Source organism: Pangasianodon hypophthalmus, chromosome 16, assembly GCF_027358585.1.
Source record: "Pangasianodon hypophthalmus isolate fPanHyp1 chromosome 16, fPanHyp1.pri, whole genome shotgun sequence".
Classification (NCBI taxonomy): Eukaryota; Metazoa; Chordata; class Actinopteri; order Siluriformes; family Pangasiidae; genus Pangasianodon; species Pangasianodon hypophthalmus.
Window position 1 is genome coordinate 15,372,653 of NC_069725.1, and position 23,186 is coordinate 15,395,838.

A 23,186-nucleotide genomic window follows, 5' to 3' on the forward strand; every position below is an offset into this window, starting at 1 on the left:
TCCAGTGACCAGTCATGGCCTAAAAATTGGCTCACCTCAGCTGTTTGGGTGCTGATGAAAGATGATGAGTATTACATGCATCAGGGAGCTAGCAACAGCCCTCCTTGCTAATGTCACAGCTAAACCTGAGCATAACAGACAATAGCATGTAATGACAATGAAAGCTGTTCAGAAATCTCACTCCTTTCCACCATCATCTTCATCCATTGATCCCCCCTCCTTCTCTATAAATTACAATTCAGCTTCAGCATAAGGACAAATATATGAAGGCAACTTTTTTGCTCTCTTTCTGCCGCACAACCACATGATAATGAAATGCAATTCAAAAGGTTGTTGAGAGGTCACCAACAGCACTATCATTCTTCTGGCAAGTGACTGTGGAGGACATCATGTCAAGTATGATGTTAGTCAGTTGATTAACAAAAATGCTTTTTTCAAACCAATGACTACACTGATCAGCCATAACATTAAAACCACTGACAGGTGAAGTGAATAACATTTATATTATAATGGCACCTGTTATAATGTTACCTTATACATTATAATGGCACCTGTTAAGGGGTTGGATATATTAGGCAGCAAGTGAGCAGCCAGTTCTCAAAGTTGATGTGTTGGAAGCAGAAAAAATTGGAACGCTTAAGGATCTGAGCAACTTTGACAAGGGCCAAGTTGTGATGGCAAAATGGCAGGTATTGTGGGGTGTTCCCAGGAAGCAGTGGTTAGTACATATGGGGCTGCGCAGCCACAGACCAGTAAGAGTGCCCATGCTGACCCCTGTCCACCACCGAAAGTGCCTATGATGGGATTCATGTGGATGTTACTTTGATGCATACCACCTACCTAAATATTGCTGTAGACCAAGTACACCTCTTCATGGCAACGGTATTCCCTAATGGCAGTGGCCTCTTTCACCCTGCCACACTGCAAAAATTGTTCAGGAATGGTTTGAGGAACATGACAAAGAGTTCAAGATGTTGACTTGGCCTCCAAATTCCCCAGATTTCAATCCGATCAACCGTGGGATGTGCTGGACAAACAAGTCTGATCCATGGAGGCCCCACCTTGCAACTTACAGGACTTAAAGGATCTGCTGCTAACATCTTGGTGCCAGATACCACAGCACACTTTCAGAGGTCTTGTGGAGTCCCCGCCTCAACGGGTCAGAGCTGTTTTGGCGCCATAAGTGGGACCTACACAATGTTAGGCAGGTGGATTTAATGTTATGGCTGATCGGTGTATATATGAGTGGACATCGGTACAGGAAGTCAAAAGTTAAGCCAAAATGTCCCTCAAATTACTGGCAGCAGTTCACGTTCATTTGTCATTAATATCTTCCCCAACGTTTTTCCTTATGATAAATGTGTTTTATATGAGTTATTTGGTGATAAATAAAAGGGCATGAGGTGGTTTGTTGATGAGGTGGTTTGTGAAGTGAGAAGAAATTGGAGTACCTGGAGGAAACCCACACAGACACAGAGAGAACAAGTATAACTCCACACAATCAGTAACCTGGCACTTAGGACGGGGACCCTGTTGTTGTGAGGCACCAGGAGTTCATTGGATAGTGCCACTTAGAATCTGTTGCTGTGTTGCAGGGCTCTACCTAAAACTTTTATGTGTTCCCCCTGAGGGACAAACCAAAGAACAAAAGTGTAGAAACATTTAATTCTACATTATGCTGTCAACTATGGGACAAATAAGCTCAGGACAGTGACACGAAAGTACAGAACTTTCAGGGAAATTTCCAAATTCTAGTATGTTTCAGGTGAGTCAGCAAGCACTTTGAACAACCCCTTCAGTCAACCACAATATATTTCCTGTGTTCAATTAAACACCACAATATCCATTATCCATACTCCATTGACAGGCAATATTTTCACATTTCTATGGGGATGTTTATATTTACGCTCAAACACTGGCAATTCAATAATTCATGGCTGCTGTGCTCTACTCAAAACTTCTGAGAGTGGACAAGTGACTGCTCTCTTGGCATAGGAGAAAGAAGAAGAAGAAGATGAGTATCAGCATCCTTCATCTTGCCTGATAGGACCTTTGAATGTTTGAAGTGACGATTCCTGGTGTAAATTGCATAATGCAGCATAAACAGTTACAAATGTCATCACCTACACTTAGTAGCGATTGGCCTTATTTATCAATCTTTTTGTAAAATTGTGTGTAAATATTTGCGTAAACCAAACTGAATTTTAATTTCTGCCAGATTTACAAAAGTTTCAGAAATGCTGATTTTCCTCATGCTTGTGTGTGTTGATGAATGCCAATCACCCACAAATTACCAAGTGTGTGCACAGCACAGGTGATTTGCATGTAGTGATGCCCACAAAACTCCATATAAGTTTAAGTGCACAGAAAGCTGTGAGCACAAAACCATCGCTCAGGGTAAAGCACGAAAAACAGAAGTGGAAATTATTTTCACTCCTATACCAATAAAATATTTATTTCTATATAAAATATTAATGCTAAAAAGTGAATCTAAAATCTTCCATCAGTGGCATTTGTTTACAGCTTATGGCTATTATGTCAGACTGTCCGCCCATCCTCCGTTTGTACCGTGACTTTTTTTTGTCATAACTTAAGGATTTGTCTTAATTCATGTGTTGGCTCATGGCTGTGTTTGTTACAAAGAATCTAAATATTCTTTAATTAATGCCAATAATATAAAACAACTGGTTTTCACAAAATGTCCTCGAAGGTATTCTTAATTCCTGACCATGTGATTTTGATAAAGTCTCCAAAGCGCTTCTGTAAATCGGTTAGATAAGGACATCTGCTAAATGCTGTAAACATAATAAAAATAAGCTATTTAAACTCGACAGTATATTCCAGATTTAAATGTGCAGTAATCCATGCAAATTATATGATTTGAAGTTGATCAAGTTGAGGTTTACATTACTTAGTCTACTTATACGTAAATTTACACACACACAATAGAATATGAACATTTTCCAGAATTTTCATGAATACCAAATTTCTTGTGTAAATGTTTGTACTAACCATCCATCCTTCTATTCTCTGTATTGCTTATCCTGCACAGGGTCGTGGGGTTACCTGGGGCCTATCCCAGGGGACTTGGGGCACAAGGCAGGGGACGCTAACCCATTGCAGGGCACAATCGAATGATTTGTTAATGCCAGTTAGCCTACAACACGTCTTTGGACTAGGGAGGAAAACCGGAATACCTGGAGGGAACCCCCAAAGCACGGGGAGAATATGCACACACAGGGTTGAGGTAGGAACCGAACCCCCAGCCCCGGAGGTGCAAGGCAACAGTGCTAACCACTAAGCCACCTAAATACTTGTACTGTTTACACATAGCTTAATAACTGAGACTCAGTGTTAGAAATATGTGTCAGAGAAGTGTCTGGCATGTCATTGGGTGTTCTGTGAGATTGACAAAAGTTCATCCAAAAGCTTTTGTGTGTATGATAGGATAAGGAATAGAGGTTTTATAAAGCAAACTATACACCTACTTACACTGTATGCATAGTATGTAGGTAGATGTATAATTATCATATATGTAATAATCAGTGTTATTAAGGTTAGGTAACAAACTTGTATGCAAAAACTTTTATTCTACTTCCACAGTCAGGTACATATACACAAATCCCTCACACAAACCGTTTGCTATGTCACCTCCTTACCTACAGCAACTCACAAGTAAAGACTCAATTCTCTCAGCCCACCCCATTTCTCAGCTCTCCAACTAGGCTCCAACTATGGAAAGCAATTTGAGCTGTACAAGTCATACACACAGGCAGCAAGCAACAATCACTCAGTATATGTGCCCTCCTTGCTCTTTTTTTAGTTTCTCATTCATTATATTTTCTTATTGGCCTTGCTGCTTAAAAACCTTGCATTTTCAACCTAGTCTTGCTGGTTGCTTCCTTGTTACTAGTATGCATTATGCTGGTCATTGTTGTGATCACCTCTGCTGCCCTAAGCTGTTTCTTTTCATCAGAAAGACATCCTTCTGGTGAGACAGTTTTGTTTTACATCAGCCCTAAAAAGTATAAGGATACAATGCACCCCTAAACAGACATGTTGTCCAGGCAACCTAAGCAACTGTTAAGAATCTTTCTGTGTAATTAGCCTTGAGTTATCACTTATTCTAAGACATGTCACTTATTCTAAGACATTCTACTGTACTGGAGAAATGTTAATGTTACATGTAAAGGTTAAACCCCTGTTCCAAAATGTACAATTTTTGCAAAAAATGCAGCTTTTATTTGAAAATTTAAAAAAAAGAGAGAGTGGTTAGGGTTAGTGGTCCACACATAAAACAGAAACAGCTCTTTTGATGAGTGATGCCATAGAAAAAAAATGTTGTTGTTTGTTTCTCAAAGCACCTTTTGACCATTTTTCTGTCCAATTCTGTCCACAAAGACAGAATTACAAGAGTTCGTTTGCATGCATTGTATGTGGATGTCAGTTATACTGCAAGTGTGGTGCAGAGGCAGCTCCTCTGATCTGCCTACATCCACCCTTGGTAGTGTATGTGTAGGGTGAATCACCGTCTCTCACTGCAAATGCAACAGCGCAAGTTGTTTCCCCACCCTGACTACAGACACATAACCCCACACAAGAGGATGTCTTTCATGATTCATATCAAATTTGTTCCATGACAGGCAAAGCCAGACAGAGGTTGCATGTGTGAGATATGCCAGTGTGTCATTTTCATCTTTAGTAAGAAATGTAGCAGTTGACTGAACACATCTAGTCTTCTAGATTGTGTATGACATTAGTCTCCCCTGCCTGGATTACATAATAACTGCATGAGTAAAATATAAATAGTAATGTGCCACTTGGAAAGTCCTCTATAATACATAAGATGCCAGTAATCCTGACCCATTCTGCTCTCCGGACCTGCCTGACCCATCGTGATGCCCTACTTCTGGTTGGATTTCTCATCATTTGGAAACCACTCACTGCTGCTGAGGATGGCCCCACATGGACAACCTAAAGTGACATGAGATTACTGTGGATGGTACTACTTAGAAACCATGAAGCTGGCTTTGGACTTCAATCGACATGATCAGTTTTGCTACAATGGCTTAGGACTACAATTGCTTTGATAAGTCTCCATCAGTGAACAGTTGATAACTTCAACAAAATAGACTTCATGTGTAAACTATAATGAACTTACATGGTTACACAATTGCACTTGTTCACACTATCACACTATCATATGTCACCCAGATGAGGATGGGTTCCCTTCTGAGTCTGGTTCCTCTCAAGGTTTCTTTCTCATATTGTCTCAGGGATTTTTTTCCTTGCCACCATCACCTCTGGCTTGCTCATTAGGGATAAAATCATACATTTAAAATTTATATCCTGAATTTATATATTTCTGTAAAGCTGCTTTGTGACAATGTCTACTGTTAAAAGTGCTATACACATAAAATTGAATTGAATTAAAATCTGATTCCAGTTTGATTACTAAGTCTTATATATTCTGAATATTTAGAATACTAGCATCATGTGTTTTCTGTCGTCAGGTTTAATAAGCAAGCACATTCATACATTACTGAACAGCTGCCGATGTTTGCAAACTGTAAAGTGTGCATGTGGTAATAAACTAGGACAATGTGTAAATGAAGTGCAAAGGTTCAGGTACGAGTTAATACGAGTTAAGTCATTGATTTTAAACTGCTTAAAACGCACAGCAGTTTCAAGTCTTACCAAGTTATGAAAAAATGCAATCCCAAGTGAATTTGATCAACAGTTCATCCAACCCTGTCTTTGTTATGTGTTGGAGTATAACAAGAAGAATATAACAATGATGTAAAATAACTAACAGTATTACAAGCCTGGTACAATTTCTCTTGAAACTCATAGCCTCTTCTTAAAAATAGCTCATCCCCAGTGCACACCTAGAGATGTTGGCTGAGATGAGACACAGATATAAGGGACAGCACAGCAAGAGTTCAGTGTGTGTGTGTGTGTGTGTGCATGAGTGTGAATGTATAGGTGTGTGTCTATGTGCAGGAAGACAACTGATTTCCTACCACAAACCTTCTTTCCTTCACAAAACTGCATCAAGTTTCAACATATTCACTTTTTCCGTAGGCGTCTCACACACACACACACACGCACACATATATATATATATATATATATACATATATATATATATATATATATATATGTGTGTGTGTATATGTGTGTGTGTATATGTATATGGATATGTGTATATGGATATGTGTGTGTTTGTGTATATATGTGTGTGTGTGTGTGTGTGTGTGTGTATATATACATACATATATATATAGGACGGAGAGTAGGCGTAAGGCATGATGATTCTCACACTTGTGTAATCTTCAAGAGGTTAATTATATGTTGTTTTTGTTTGTGAAAAAGCTGAGCTAAATTCTGTATGTTTGTACATGTGTGTCTGCGAGTGAGAAAATGCAGCACCTGCAGAGAAACATTAAAAATTAAAGAAGTATGAAGCTTGGTAAAAAGTCACCTGTTCCCCAAATCATATATATATTTATATATATATATATATATATATATGGCTCAAAGGTATTTGGACAAAGTGACATAGCTGTAAATATAAAAATAATTTTAATTTTAATACTTGGATGAAAATACTTTGCAGTCAATGAATTTCCTCCCTGGTTTCTGCCTTCAGTCTTGTCTTCAGTAAGTGAAAAGCACGCTCTATTGGGTTGAGATCAGGCAACTGACTTGGCCATTAAAGAATATTCCATTTCTTTGCCTACAAAAAGTCGTTGCTTTCGCAGTATGTTTAGGGTCATTATCCACCCGCACTGTGAAGCGGTGTCTTATCAGTTTTGTAGCATTTGGCTGAATGTGAGCAGAGAGTATAGCCCTATACACCTCAGAATTCATCTTGCTACTTCTGTCAGCAGTCACATCATCAATAAACACCAGTGAGCCCGTTCCATTTGCAGCCATACATGCCCATGCCATAACACTGCCTCCACCATGTTGAACCCTCTGTATTTACATTCATGAAGGAGTCTCTTGATTGTAGATTTTGACAATGATACACCTACCTTCTCCAGACTATTCTTGACTTCAGTTGATGTTGTGAAGGGGTTTTTCTTCACCAAGGAAAGGATTCTGCAATCATCCACTTTAGTTATCTTCTGTGGTCTTCCAGGCCTTTCGGTGTTGTTGAGCTCACCAGTGCTTTCTTTCTTTTTAAGAATGTACTCAACTGTTGATTTGGCCACACCTAAGGTTTTTGCTATCTCTCTTATAGATTTATGTTGTTTTTTTCAGCCTAATGATGGCCTCCTTCACTTGCATTGAGATCTCCTTGGACTTCATATTGGTAGCTCCAGTCAAACAGCTGCCAAATGCCAACTCAATACCTGATATCAACTCCAGACCTTTTGTCTGCTTCATTTGTCTTGAAGTAACGAGGGAATGGACTGCACCTGGTCAAATAACTTCTTGTCAGTCAGTTGTCCAAATACCTTTGAGCCCCTGAAAATGGAAGTACTTTGCTTAAAATGGCTGTAATTCCTAAATGGTAAATGCCTTATTTTTGTGAAACCTCTTAAAATAAAGCTGAAAGTCTACACTTCGATCACATCTTGATTGTTTTATTTCAAATCCATTGTGGTGGTGTATAAAGGCAAAATCACAAAAACTCTGTCATTGTCCGGACCTGACTGTGTATATATATACACTATATTACCAAAAGTATTCGGTCACCTGCCTTGACTCACATATGAACTTAAGTGCCATCCCATTCCTAACCCATAGGGTTCAATATGATGTCGGTCCACCTTTTGCAGCTATTACAGCTTCAACTCTTCTGGGAAGGCTGTCCACAAGGTTGAGGAGTGTGTTTATAGGAATTTTTGACCATTCTTCCAAAAGCGCATTGGTGAGGTCACACACTGATGTTGGTCGAGAAGGCCTGGCTCTCAGTCTCCACTCTAATTCATCCCAAAGGTGTTCTATCGGGTTCAGGTCAGGACTCTGTGCAGGCCAGTCAAGTTCATCCACACCAGACTCTGTCATCCATGTCTTTATTCACCTTGCTTTGTGCACTGGTGCACAGTCATGTTGGAAGAGGAAGGGGCCCACTCCAAACTGTTCCCACAAGGTTGGGAGCATGGAATTGTCCAAAATGTTTTGGTATCCTGAAGCATTCAAAGTTCCTTTCACTGGAACTAAGGGGCCAAGCCCAACTCCTGAAAAACGACCCCACACCATAATTCCTCCTCCACCAAATTTCACACTCGGCACAATGCAGTCCGAAATGTACCGTTCTCCTGGCAACCTCCAAACCCAGACTCGTCCATCAGATTGCCAGATGGAAAAGCGTGATTCATCACTCCAGAGAACGCGTCTCCACTGCTCTAGAGTCCAGTGGCGGCGTGCATTACACCACTGCATCCGACGCTTTGCATTGCACTTGGTGATGTGTGGCTTGGATGCAGCTGCTCGGCCATGGAAACCCATGAAGCTCTCTGCGTACTGTACTTGGGCTAATCTGAAGGTCACATGAAGTTTGGAGCTCTGTAGCAACTGACTGTGAAGAAAGTCGACGACCTCTTTGCACTATGCGCTTCAGCATCCGCTGACCCCTCTCCGTCAGTTACGTGGCCTACCACTTCGTGGCTGCGTTGGTGTTGTTCCCAAACTCTTCCATTTTGTTATGATAAAGCTGACAGTTGACTGTGGAATATTTAGGAGCGAGGAAATTTCACGACTGGATTTGTTGCACAGGTGGCATCCTATGACAGTTCCATGCTGGAATTCACTGAGCTCCTGAGAGCGGCCCATTCTTTCACAAATGTTTGTAAAAACAGTCTGCATGCCTAAGTGCTTGATTTTATACACCTGTGGCCAGGCCAAGTGATTAGGACACCTGATTCTGATCATTTGGATGGGTGACCGAATACTTTTGGTAATATAGTGTATATATATATATATATATATATATATATATATATATATATATATATATATATATATATACATACACACGTGTGTGTGTATCATTATGCTGAAAAAAAAACAGACATATCAGAGAGATAGCAGAAACTTTAGGAGTTCCCAACTCAACAATTTGATACATTATTAAAAAGAAGGAATGCACTGGCGAGCTCAGCAACACAAAAAAGCATGGAATCCATAGAAGAAAACTAAAGTGGATAATCGCAGAATGCTTTCCTTGTTGAAGAAAAACCTCTTCACAACCCCTAGCCAAGTCAACAACACTCTTGGCTAAGCGTATCATTGTCAAAGTCTACAATCATGAGGTAAATACAGATGATTTACCTCAACCACTGGTAACACCCAAGAACAGAAAGGCCAGATTAGACTTTGCAAGATTAACTTGTACTAGAATGATGGGAAGAGATGAGTATGGAGAAGGAAGGGAAAGGCTCATGTTCCAAAGAATATCACATCATCTGTCAAACATGTGGAGGACGTTTTATGACATGGACATGTATGTCTGCCAATGGAACCGGGTCACGGGTGTTTATTGATGATGTGGCTGCTGATAGAAGTAGCAGGATGAATTCTGAAGTGTATAGAGCTATACTTTCTGCTCAGGTTCAGTCAAATGCTGCAAAACTGAAATGACAGTGCTTCACAGTACAGATGGATAATGACCCATAACGTTCCGTGAAAGCAACCCAAGAGCTTCTTAAGGCAAAGAAATGGAATGTTATTAAATGGCCGAGTCAGTAAATTGACCTCAACCCAAATGAACATGCTTTTCACTTACTGAAGACAAAATTGAAGGCGGAAAGACTCATAAACAAGCAGCAACTGAAGGCAGCTGCAGTAAAGGCCTGGTAAAGCATCTCAAGGGAGGAAACTCAACATTTGGTGATGTCCACGAGTTCCAGACTTCAAGCAGTCATTGACTTCCTACATTGATTTGCATCCAAGTATTAAAAAATCCTAATATTTATGATTGTAATTTGTCCAATTACTTTTGAGCCTGTGAAAATGGAAGAGCTATGTAAAAAAAGGCTGTAATTCCTAAATGGTTAATGCAATATTTTTGTTAAACCCCTTGAATTAAAGCTGAAAGACTCCACTTCAATCACATCTTTCATTTCAAATCCATTGTGGTGGTGAGAGAGAAATGGCAGACATGTAGAGGACATTTTTTAAATAAAGTTACATTTTGCTAAAAAGTGTAAATTTGTTAATGTATCGAGACTTTTGGGACACCATATATATCTCCATCCATCCATTTTCTGAACCGCTTATCTTACACAGGGTCGCAGGGCACAATCACACACACACACTCATACCCATTAACACACTATGGACAATTTAGAGACCAGCCTACAGTGCATGTCTTTGGACTGGGGGGAGGAAACTGGAGTACCCTGAGGAAACCCCCGAAGCATGGGGAGAGCATGCAAGCTCCACGCATGCAGGGCGAAGGTGGGAATTGAACCCCCAACCCCAGCAGATAACCAAATAATGGCGGATAACCAAATAATGACTAACCTTTTAAGAAAAAAAAACATCCCAGAAGATATTCTTGAAAATTTTGTACACCCAGACATGTTAGTTTAAATTTTACATCAAAAATTTTAATCATTATCATGATTTTACCTTTGCGTACAAAAAGACCATATAGGTGAATTTCCCTGTTTCTAGCTTTTCCCCAAACAGTTCACTGCAGCAAAAATAAAATATATATTCATTAATCAGTCATAACATTACCTGCCTAATATTGTCTAGGTCCAGCTCTGAACTGTCAAGGCATGGACTCCACAAGACCTCAGAAGGTTTGCTGCTGTATCTGTAAGTTGTAAGATGGGGCCTACATGGATCAGACTTGTTTGTCCAGCACATCCCACAGATGCTCGACTGGATTGAGATCTGGGGAATTTGGAGGCCAAGTCAACACCGTGAACTCTTTGTAATGTTCCTCAAACCATTCTTGAATAATTTTTGTAGTGTGGCAGGGCTCATTATCCTGCTAAAAGAGGCCACTACCATTAGGGAATACCGTTGCCATGAAGTACTTTCTTTGCAACAATGTTTAGGTAGGTGGTATGTGTCAAAGTTACATCCACATGAATGCCAGGACCCAAGATTTCCCAGCAGAACATTGCCCAGAGCATCGCACTGCCTCTGATGGCTTGCCTTCTTCCCATGGTGTATCCTGGTGCCATCTCTTCCCCAGGTAAGTGACGCACACTCACACACCCTGCATTTTGGAGATGCTCTGACCCAGTTATTTAGCCATCACAATTTCACCCTTATCAATGTCTCTCATATCCTTATGCTTCCCCATTTTTCCTGCTTCCAACAAATCAACTTCGAGAACTGACTGTTCACTTGCTGCCTAATATATCCCATCCCTTAACAGGTGCCACTCTAAAGAGATAATCAATGTTCTTTACTTCATCTGTCAGTGGTTTTAATGTTATGGCTAATCGGTATATATATATATATATATATATATATATATATATATATATATATATATATATATATATATATATATATATATATGTGTGTGTGTGTGTGTGTGTGTGTTTGTGTGTAGGTCAAGAGCAGGTCAAGAGCTTCAGGTTATGCTCACATCCAAACGAAGAAAAACTGTGATCTCTGTGACTTTGATCGTGGCATAATTGTTGGTGCCAGACTGGCTAGTTTGAGTATTTGAAACTGGGGATCTCCTGGGAAATTCACACACAACAGTCTCTAGACTTCACGCAGAAAAAGTCTTTTTGTTTATTAGACATCAGACTACTTTCATGGACCACATGATGTAATGACCTACAGGTGCTACAAAAAGGGACATGTCTCCTAAATTTCCTGTTTCAGTTCTGTAGATAAATTTTCTCATTTAGTTATTATTAAACTACTAACCACAGTGAAAACAACGGGCATTAGCTAAAAACTACACAAGAAGAACAGGCCAGGCAAAATATGTTTTAACCTCACGAAAATGTTGATTCAGTTTATAGTACAAATAAATCATTAACAATAATTCACCTGACTACTAAACCATGGGAGGAATAAGAAAATCAGCCAAAAGCACGTGGATATGTATTTTTTTAATTTGCTTTTCAAACCACTTCCATAACTGCTCAGAGTTTTTTTGTGGAAGAATATATTTTGGCCAAAAACACTACAAATCTAGCAAAAAAAAAACAAAAAAAGTGGCACGAAACATCTGGTACAAAAAGTGAAAGTTGTGCAGAAAATTTATTTATTTATTTATTTATTTATTTATATTAATTATGTCTGAGTACGAAGGATTTATTTACAAAAACTGCAATCATGATATTTTAGCATCATGCAAAATGATTTTTGCCCAGCACTTTTCAAAACAAAGTCACAAAAAACATGCAGATGGTCAATGTTAAAGCTAACTAATGCAGTAAAGGTGATCAATATAGGAGAACTGTATGGATTGCCCTTCTGCTCTGAGAGACAGACACCGTATTGTGTGTTATGGATGAAGCTGTTATTCTAATGTGCATACAGTAGAGCCTGAGCTACTCCTCCATGCTATTGACTTTAATGCACTCAACTCTTATTTCCTGACAATGACCATGTAATCATGAGAGAGAGAGAGAGAGAGAGAGAGAGAGATGGAATGGAAAGGGATGGGTAAAACAGAGCAAGACAAGCCTCCTGTCTACCCGAATGTGACAGCAATGTGAATATCACTTTCCGTCATCTGTTATGCTGAGAGAGGGAGAAGGGAGAAGGAAGACACAGAAGGCTGAGAGACAGAGCGCTAAGAGGGAAGAAAGAGAGAGCTCTTCTTTCTCTCTGCTGTTCTTATACTTCAGTCACAGTTGAATAAATACTGACATTCATTCAGAATGACCAGCAAACTCTTGTGAAACTGCATGAATGGTTTTACAACTGTGTTTGACTGTGAAACTCAATAATTACTTTCATCTTTCATATAATTCAATTTTCTCTCCTCCTGTTTTCACAAGGGGATCTCTCAGTTCTTTTATGGTACCCAGAGCATTTCTGTTTCATATTCACAACCTGAATAATCTCTCAGGCCTGCATATTGTACCAGCATGGTTTGCAATCTGGCAAACCTCTCCACTACTCAATGTCTCTAAAGCTTCTGTACTCAACCTCCCTTCTTCCACGCCTCCCTCTTTTCTACCCAGAGCAGTGTTAATTATTTAGGGATTTTGATTCAGGCATTGGCTCTGGTTTGCTGAACACTCCCTGGGCTCAGATCATTTATATATTTTCACATTCTAGTTCACAGAAACTAGGAAATGTATGTCATCCACAAAATGCACCTAGTCAGGTGTGGATAATCAGTTATAAAACATATTACAATGTTCAGAGCAGTTAAATGTGGTCAATATTCTGGCCAAATTTAAAGGCAGCATCACATGTATTTTATTTGTTAAAGGCAACCACATAGTTCGGTTCACTAAATGAGAGCTCCATGAAAGTTGGAGACATGTCAGAGCAAGGAATCATTTCAGTAGTAGAGTATGTTATAATAAGGATATTACAAAATAAACAAAACAAACATATTATCATAAATTGTTATTAAAAAAAAGCCATGTGATGAGATGATGTCCCATTCAGGGTGTGTTCCCTGCTCGTGCCCACTGCTCCTTGTATGGGCTTCATATCCACCGCAACCCTGACCAGGATAAAGCAATTATTGAAGATGAAATAATAAAAGAATGTAATAAAAGATTAGGCAATTATCAAGATATGAAAAATTATAATAGTACATGTCTTACAATACACCTGCTAATGATCATCTCTGTCTTAATCTGTCCATAGTTTGCTAGGTTAAGCCTACACAATCCCTGGGATTGCACTCTTTATCCATTGTTCCCAGCCTGCGAAGAAGCAGGACATTTGATGTCTGAAGAAAGACAGATTAAGACAAGGGGAAATACAGTATTTCAATGAAACGCTTTAATTCACTGACTCTCAGACTAAACAGCCTAAGCTCCTAAACTGATGCTTCAAGCTCAATCTTACTTTATTTACTCTACTCTCACTTCATTACAATCTCTCATGAGTAAGCATTAAAGCTTGTAAGTGTAAAGCCATTAATGTGAAAAAAGTAACTACATTGTAAAAGAAAACGTTAGGGAAATTTTTAGTGATAAAGAAATACATTTTGGTTCAAAAATCATTTTAAAAATATGTCTCTATACAAAAAATGCTTTGTATCCATAAATGTGCATGTTGTGTTCTTTAACTAAAATGTTAGTGTTCGATGGATAGGAGTAACTGTGCTCAGTCAACCGTTTCAATCAGACACAAAATTCCATGTTTGATATATTTGTATGCTGCAGCATTACAGTTTACCCTTAGTGGAACTAAGAGGCCTAACCCAAACTTGTTCCAGCATGACAATGCCCCTGTGAGGCCCATAAAGACATTGTATAGCAAGTTTGGAGAGGAAGAACTCGAGTGGCCTGCACAGAGCCCTGACCTCAACCCCGCTGAACACCTTTGGGATGAACTGGAATGCTGACTGTGTGCCAGGTCTTCTTGTTTGACACCAGTGCCCGACCACGCTAATGCTCTTGTGGCTAAATGGACAAATCCCCACAGCCATGCACAAAAATCTAGTGGTAAGCCTTCCCAGAAGAGCGAAGGTTATTATAACAGCAAATGGGGACTAAATCTGGAATGGGATGTTCAAAAAGCACACATAGGCGTGATTGGGCAGGTGTCAACATACTTTTGGACATATAGTGTAAACAAATTTCTTATTCATTGAAGCAACACAGGAAAAATTATTTTTGTACTTTCCATGCGTCATCAGGTGGGAAGACTGTGGTTTACATAAAAGTTCATTAACTGCCCCCAGAACTGCCCTTAGCCTTCTATAAGAAGCGGGTTTCATGTAAAAGAGTTCTCCATCTCTTTAGTAGTACCAGGACTGAATTATTTCTTTAATTAATAAACATGACATATGCATAACATATCCATAAATGTAAGATTTCAGTATATAGTGTGCTTCTGCTTGCAAAAATTCATATTTTACATCCTGATAACTATCCTGTAGATGCTTGTCCAGGGCTCTGTAATCCTTCTCTAAAATTGTAAACACTGCCTGGCTGTATTAAGCAATTATGAAACTCCTGTGCAAGGATATGTGCCTAGGTAGCTGTCATTTAAAAAGGCAGAGCTTATGAGGATTGGCAATAAGTAAGCAGGAAGTGAAGTGTAAGCTCTGTGAAGTAGGCTTTTAGCCTAGGATTATGGAAGAGTTATTGATGAATAAAATCAATGGTAGAGAATACAAATGGTCAATCAAAAGTACCCATTCCCCTGCTGATGACAACAGCTTACAGTACAAAACAGCCTGTGACAGAAAGACCTGGGAGAGTTGAAAGGCTTGAAAACTGATGCCGAGCTTTCATTGCTTCTGCCTGATAGGTAATTATTTAACTCGGTTCTGGGGTAGTTTGTACACTTAGCTGTGAGTGAGGTTTTTTGGTGGAGGGTGTGGGATTAAAGGGAGGATGGAATCCTTCTGTGGATGTCTGTCATAAATTAGCAATATTGTTAATCTATGTCTGAACAATCAGTTAAAAAACACTTAATCTCACACCCTTAAGCGTTCTTCACTTTGTCCCTCTGGAAGGACCATGCAGGATATACAGCAGAACCTCATAACTTGTTTCTTTATCAGTATGTGTTCCAAGTAGAATCTCTTTAGTTCTCGTGAGGAACCCTTTTTTCTAAGATGATATAACTCCATCTTACTAAAGAATCGAAAGAACCATTTTTAATTTCAAAAGTGAACTTTTCATACCGTGGATCATGTAGGTGCTCACGTGAAAAAGTGAAAGCCATTTATACGTTCATTCGTCTTCAGAAACCGTTTTTCCCCCCCTGGTCAGGGCCACTGGATCCGGAGCAGTTTAGCATAGCCAGTCCACCCACAGGCATATTTTTGGTAGATGGGAGAAAATCATAGAGTCCGGAGGAACCTCACGCGAACATGGAGACAACATGCAGAGAAACTCTACACAGACCATAGCTCAGGATCAAACCCTGGAACTGTGAGGCGGCAACGCTTCCCACTGCGCCACTGGGAACGTTTATGTTGACATTAACAAAACAAATATGCTAGACTTTCTTATTCACAAACGTGAATTACACTCCTCCGCTGGAGCACACTCTCAAGCGTGAATTGTAGAGTTGCATACCGCAATATTACACAAAATAATTTTACCCAAAACAAACATAAAATAGCCTATAAAGCCTAAACTGATACCCCATTCAAGATAACCAGCTTTAAAGTTTCAAGAATTTAAAACACATTTGTTTTCTAATAATGATGCAACGTCTTAGTGAGAATGGGGACGCATTTCACATTTCCTAAGCTGCCACCCCATTACGAAAAATGACTTAAATAATAATGTGTACTCTTACCGCACGCTTCGGAGACGCCACCACCACTGAGCTCTTCATGTTAACCACTTCTTCTCCTCGGACCTTTCTGCTTCTGCAAAAACGTGCAAAAAAGCACAGTCTCTTTCAGATTTCTAGTGTCTTCCTGTCATTACGCGCTAAATCCATCACACGTTAAGTGCTCACGCAGCGCCTCCTATACAGAGGTTGCGTCTTGCATGATGTGATGGAGTGCATCCGTTCGCCTTCCTCTTCAGTCTAGTCAATCTCCAAACTGAGCAAAGAGCATCAGGGCATTAGCTCGAAGTGCAACCGAATGAGAAGAAGCCCAACCAGCGCCGCCCAGTGGTTCAAACTTCAGTGCCTGCAACCCATAGCCCGGGACAGTCATTTTTTCTTCCTGCTTAACAGCTGACCTGTAACACAACTAATCGTTAAAACATTCATGAAAACGTTCGTGAGGGTTCGTGAGGGATAACAGGGTTATCTAGCACACTAAATGGTTCATTTGTTTGTCCCTCTGTGGAGAACCCTTAAATGTTCTACAGTATATGAAACCCTATAACAGAGGATTTCCATTTTAGAAAATAGTCCAAGTATAATCCAATTAGAAAGCTATAACCATTAATTGTTCAACCCAAGAGAGTTATTTCCTAAGAGTGTAACAGTGGTAAGGACCCAAAAACTGAACCTTGCTCTAGGCCTTAGAAACAAATGTAGGACAGAGCCAGGGGTTGAAGTAAAGCACAGTACACTCTTTAAAAAGTTTAAATCTAAATTTCATAAGGGCTCTTCAGCTCCAAAGAGGCTGTTTCAAGTAGAATCCTTCAAGGGAGCTAAACATTTTTAATTATCTAAGAAACCCTGAAAGAACCCTTGAAGAACCTTTTTTTCCACTCTTAAACTCAGTAATGATCTGATGAGTTGAAACATATGTGCTTGACCATCACCAAACCTTGCCTAATTCCAGACATATTGGATCAGAGTTTGTCATGTCTCACACTTAAAACTATCTTGAAGCTTTCTTATTTCTTGGCTACTAATTACATAAAATCATTAAACTGATTGGCCATGAGAGTGCATATATTTTATAGGCGAGACATCTGAAATCTGAGATTTTTACATTTTTAAAGAATGTTTACTTAGGGAGTGGTGTGACTCTCCCAATAAGGATGCCCTTAGAGAATATTGAATACATTTATTTATTTAGACATTATTATGGTTATTGTGATTTTTTTGTGTGTGTGTCTTCAATGCTATGAATACTGAATGCCCTCCTCCTTTGGTCAAATATCTTTTGGCCACAGACTTTCTCTCAATACCCATTAATTATCCAGTACTGCCCTGCACACTATAGCATGCAGCGGCCTGTCAAACTGAATCAGCCTGATGTGAGGGCTGTTAGTATTAAAAAATTTAGTTGCAGCACCTGTCAGGCTCTGTTTTGTCAGAGGGTCGCTTTGGTATACCAGATAGTTAAAGATATTAAACATAATCCTATCCTGTCTAAGAACCTCTTTAGGCTTCTTTAAACATCGCTTCAATCTGATGCCATATACTCTACAAATATTACGTTTCAGTTACACACACAGTCTCATGTTACATAGTCTTGAACTTGTCATTATAAGTTCTTAATGCTTATGAGCAAACAGTATAAGTGTAAATGCTGTCTTACTTTCCTTGTGTATTTGACAGGGAGGAAAGAGATAAAGAAGGTGAGAACATTTGCTCATGCACTCTCATGCTTGTTCATGTTCATGCATGTTAATTTAAGCTAGAGCAAAAAACAAAATCTAAAAAGTTACAGAAAAAGGCAAAGCACTGTGCTAGTACTATTAATACTATATTACTATGTATATCATCAATAGTCTTATTATAAGCTAATAAACTCAGCATAAATCTTAAGACATTCTTTAAGTTAGTTAACAAAGAATACAGAGAACCAACATTGCAATTTCTTCCTCCTATTTGCTGTGTGTGGGTTGTGGTAATAGAGGGTAGAGGATGCTGTGATGTAATTAGAAATGTGGCCAGTGTAGGAGTATTTAAAACTTTGATACTAGTATGGTGTTAAAAATGATGAGATGTGCAGAGTCTTCAAATCTAATCACAAGTCAGAGTTTCCAAGACAGAAGAAAGACTCATAGCAACCTTAGATAGAGAATTTATTATTCTAAAGAAGTTCTAGAGAAGGAGTCTAGAGACAGAGAGAAGAGAGCAGAGCAGTAAAGAAAGTAGTTTCTTTGTGATTACATGTTATTATATAGGACTAACCAGAGTGAAATCATTAGTTAAGCTACATTAAAATATATTATTCATAAATGATAGGTACAGCCTATAACGCCATTATGAATATTGATAAAATCATCACATGTCCATTACACGTGAGCAAGTGGATGACCAGGATGATGAAGAAGAATATTAGTTTAAACTACAACGGTTGGTATCTGTCTTCTAGGACTTTGTATTTGAGTTTAACTGGGAAAATGCTTTGCAGAAAGGAGCCAGGTGTTATGAAGGCCTTGAAGTACTACCCATCCTTATTATCTTGCCAGGCTCACAGTAGAACAGCAGGAATAAGTTCACATAAGTTTCAAGCATTTTCATTACATTTACATTTATGGCATTTAGCAGACGCCCTTATCCAGAGCGACCTACAAAAGTGCTTTGAAGTCTCTGTCAATAAATACATTCTGATATTGGTTCGCTAAGTCACAAACTAAGAATACCATCAGTCCAAAAACTCTGTTGGGCAGGTAATATAGTAACAAGCGCTCAGACAATAAAATTTTTTTAAGTGCTAATTTAAGTACTTGAGGAAGAGGCAAGTCTTTAGACATCGTTTGAAGACTGCCAAGGACTCAGCTGTTCGGACATCTAGGGGAAGTTCATTCCACCACCTAGGTGCCAGAACAGAGAAGAGTCTCGATGCATGCCTTCCTTGTACCCTGAGAGATGGTGGGACCAGTCAAGCAGTGCTAGAGGATCAGAGGGAGCGTAGTGCAGTGCGGGATATGATCAATGCTTTGAGATAAGTGGGTGCTGGTCTGTTTTTGGCTTTGTAGGCAAGCATCAGTGTTTTAAGTCTGATGCGGCAGCTACAAGAAGTCAATGGAGGGAGCGTAGCAATGGGGTGGAGTGGGAGAACTTACGAAGGTTGAAAACCAGTCCTGCAGCTGCATTCTGGATCAGTTGCAGAGGTGGAATGGTGCTCAAAGGCAGACCTGCCAGGAGAGGGTTGCAGTAGTCCAGTCTCGAAATGACAAGGGACTGAACAAACACCTGAGTGGCCTGTGTGGAAAGAAATGGACGAATCCTTCTGATGTTATAAAGGAGAAATCAGCATGAGCAGGTCAGATTAGCAATGTGAGAGGAAAAGGACAGTTGACAGTTGAATGACAATTGACCCCAAGGTTGCGTGCAGACGAGATCAGATAGTTGTCCAGGGAGATCGCAAGATCCTGACATGGGGATGAATCACCTAGGATGAACAGCAGTTCATTTTTGCTGCTATTAGGTTTCAGCTCATGAGCTGTCATCCATGATGTCAGACATACTGAGATCTGAGCAGAAACAAACACAATTTAATTAATACAAGCAAACACAAGTTAATTATTACAAAAATATAGGTTTGTTACAAGCTGACCCCAAATACAGATCCATCAAACGCTCAAATGGGTCCCTTTGTTTCTCCAGAAAGGAGCCCTGTTCAGGAGTGAGCAAACTGCCAATGAGTTTCGTGATCCAAATGAGGTCAAATCAACCAGGCATTACCTACCGATCCTAAGAAAGGTATAAAAAGTGTAATGAGAAGGAAGAAAAGAAATGCTCAAAACATATTTTATTAACAGGAGGTAAGACCTCAGGATTGCTATCTATCATAATGCAGCACCTGGAAAAGACTGGGCAATTGCTTAAACACCAACCTGAAAAATACTTTTTCAAATTAGTCAATCTTTTTATTTTCTTCTGTAAGGTCTTTGGTGTGCCACTGTTATCTGTTTTGTTTTGTTAAAAGTGTCTTCAGTGTGTACATTCATATTACTTATGACAGAGAAGAGATTTTAAACATCAGAGTCTCACCAGCACCCAAACTGCAGCCAAAATTGCATTCTACATCCAAAGATTTATTAAACCTTCTATTCACTGGAGTAGTTGCAATCAAACAAGGAGTACAGCAGTGAAGGAGGAGGGTAGAGCCAGTACCTTGGTTCACTTCAGGAAATGTAGATTAAGATCTCCGTTAAACATAACTTCACTTGCGCTTCTATTTAGAGCATAACATAACTTCATTTGCACCTCTATTTTCTGTTTCATGGAGACCTGGCTAAATAACTCTGTAGCAGATATAGCAGTAGAACCTCCTGGCTGTGTCTTGTACTGAACCAATAGCAAAAAACAAAGGGTGAAGGTGTGGGGATATATATCAACATTTCCCCACAAGCCCAAGCAAGTGTTGCACAGCAACAGCTAGCTGAATGCATCAGAGAGGTAGAAAAACTTTTCCCAGATTCACAGGCATTCATTCTAGATGATTTTAACCAGGCAAATTTGTGCCAGGAGTTACCAAAATACTACCATCAGATAAAATGCCCTACAAGACATGCGAAAACTTTCAAGGATGTTCAAGGATGCCTACCATGCTGTCATCTGTGCCCACCTAGGGAACTTAGACCATGCAATGATTCACCTTATACCATTGTACAAAGGCTGAACCTGCAGAAGCTGGTGAAAACTATAGTTAAGTGGTGGACTACTTCAAATGACCCACATGGCTCCATAGATGGCTATTACCTCATACATTAGTTTCTGTGAGGAAGTGTACATTACCATAAAAACAGTGGTATAACAACGGCAACCCCTGGTTTGCTTTAGAACTGAGAAAGCTTCACTCTGACAAGGAGTCTGGCAACCATGAGACATTCAGTGAAGCTAAGTATGTCCTACAAAAGGGAATAAAGGCTGCAAATAAGGCATTTTCAAACCATATGAAGGATCACTTCTCTGCTAAGGACTGCTCTTGTAAAGGTCTTCAACAACTCACAAACTACAAAAAGAAGCCACCCAGCTGTGAAGCCAAGCCACTTGGCCAACCAGCAGAACAAGTTCTATTGCCGGTTTGAGAGACAAGGGTCGCCCAACAATGCTGACATCATCACACCCCACACCCTCTCACACCTCTCTACCTCTTCTAACAACATATCTAACACGCTGCCCCCTCACCTCACTCCCCTCCTCCACCATCCATCACTACATAGGAAGTACACAGCCTTTTAAAAAATTGAATATTAGAAAAGCTGCTGGACCAGACCATATCTCCCCCTCTACAATCAAGCACTGTGCTGACCAACTGGCACCAATCTTCACAGAATTATTCAACACATTCCTGGATTTATGTACAGTTCAAGCCTGCTTCAAGACCACCAGAATCATCTCGGTCCCCAAAACAGCCATGATCACTGACCTCAACAACTACAGACCTCATGCCTTAACATCTGTTTTGAAGTCGTCTGAATGCCTCATCTTGGCATACTTGACAAAAGCCATAGATGGCATGCTCAACCCTCTGCCTTTGGCAACTGAGCCAACAGCTCTGTGGATGACATGGGTCTCCATTACATCCACAAACAGTCGGATGCTTATGCAAGGATTCTGTTTGTGGACTTCAGCTCTGCCTTCAACACCATTATTCCAGAGCTGCTGGAAAACAATTTGGCCTCATTCAACCTGCCTCCCTGCATATGTCACTGGATTGCAAACTTTCTCACAGCAGTATGTTAGACCTGAGAGGTCACAAGTCCAGCCCTCTGACCCTCGGTTTTGGGGCTCCACAAGGGTGTGTGCTTTCCCCTTTGCTCTTCTCACTCTTCTCACTATGCACAAATGACTGCATCTCTGGTGACCCATCTGTTAAACTCATCAAGTTCGCAGATGACACCTGTTTTTTTCCTGGTACTGCCAAAACAGCCTGGACCTCAACATACAGAAAACACAGGAGATGTTCACTGACTTTAGGAGGAAAATGCCAACATATTGCATACTGGACACAAATGGCCATTAGCAACTCTTCTTTCTGTGACAGCAAAAGAAGCACAATCTCCCACAAAAAGTATCATATCATATAAAACATCTGATAACAGTATGGTTTAGTGCAGCTTCTGCTCAGGCCAAGGCTAAGCTGCAGTCAGAATTGCTGAGAAGACCAGTGGCAGTAGCCTACCATTCTTACATGACTTATACTTAGCCAGAGTAAGGAAGCGTGCACAAAAGATCTCAACTGACCCTACTCACCATAGCTACTGCCTTTTCCAGAAACTCTGTGGCAATCACCAGTCAGTAAAAATGAGAACCACAAGAAAGCAATATTTCTCAACAAACTCTGAGATACACACACTTCTCAAGACTGTTTAATATTTTGCACTGACAGCATGTTGATCCAAACACTCTTGAACATTTCTTTTACACCTTTGCACATTCTTTTTGCATAGTTACACATTATGTTGTCATGCTCTTGTGTGTGTGTGTGTGTGTGTGTGTGTGTGTGGTACCCTCGTGTATACATTGTTGAATACACTATGCTGTCCCTATATGTCTGCGCCTTGTATCAAGACAAATTCCTTGTACGTGCAAATGTGCTTGGTGAAATAAAAGTGATTCTGATTCTGATTAATGTGAGATAAGTGGAACTACCTAATTCTGTCAGGCTCAAGTTCCACTAATAAAGAAGTAGGAGTTGTCAAAATGACCTCCTATCAAGTAGCTAATTGTAACGATTCGCCAGAGGCGGGTTGAGTAGGATCCATTAGCCGTTTAATAGAGTA

General features: G+C 39.8%; 1 protein-coding gene across 3 annotated transcripts in view; it reads right to left on the reverse strand.

Annotated features, from left to right (window-relative positions):
* Window positions 1–16,627, reverse strand: part of LOC113530775 (uncharacterized) — a 58,845-nt gene extending 42,218 nt beyond the window's left edge. For all 3 annotated transcript variants that reach the window (XM_026921090.3, XM_026921088.3, XM_026921087.3), the window contains exon 1: window positions 16,387–16,627. The gene's annotated coding sequence lies outside the window, so the exon portion shown is untranslated. The remainder of the gene's footprint in view (window positions 1–16,386) is intronic.
* Window positions 16,628–23,186: the final 6,559 nt, after the last annotated feature.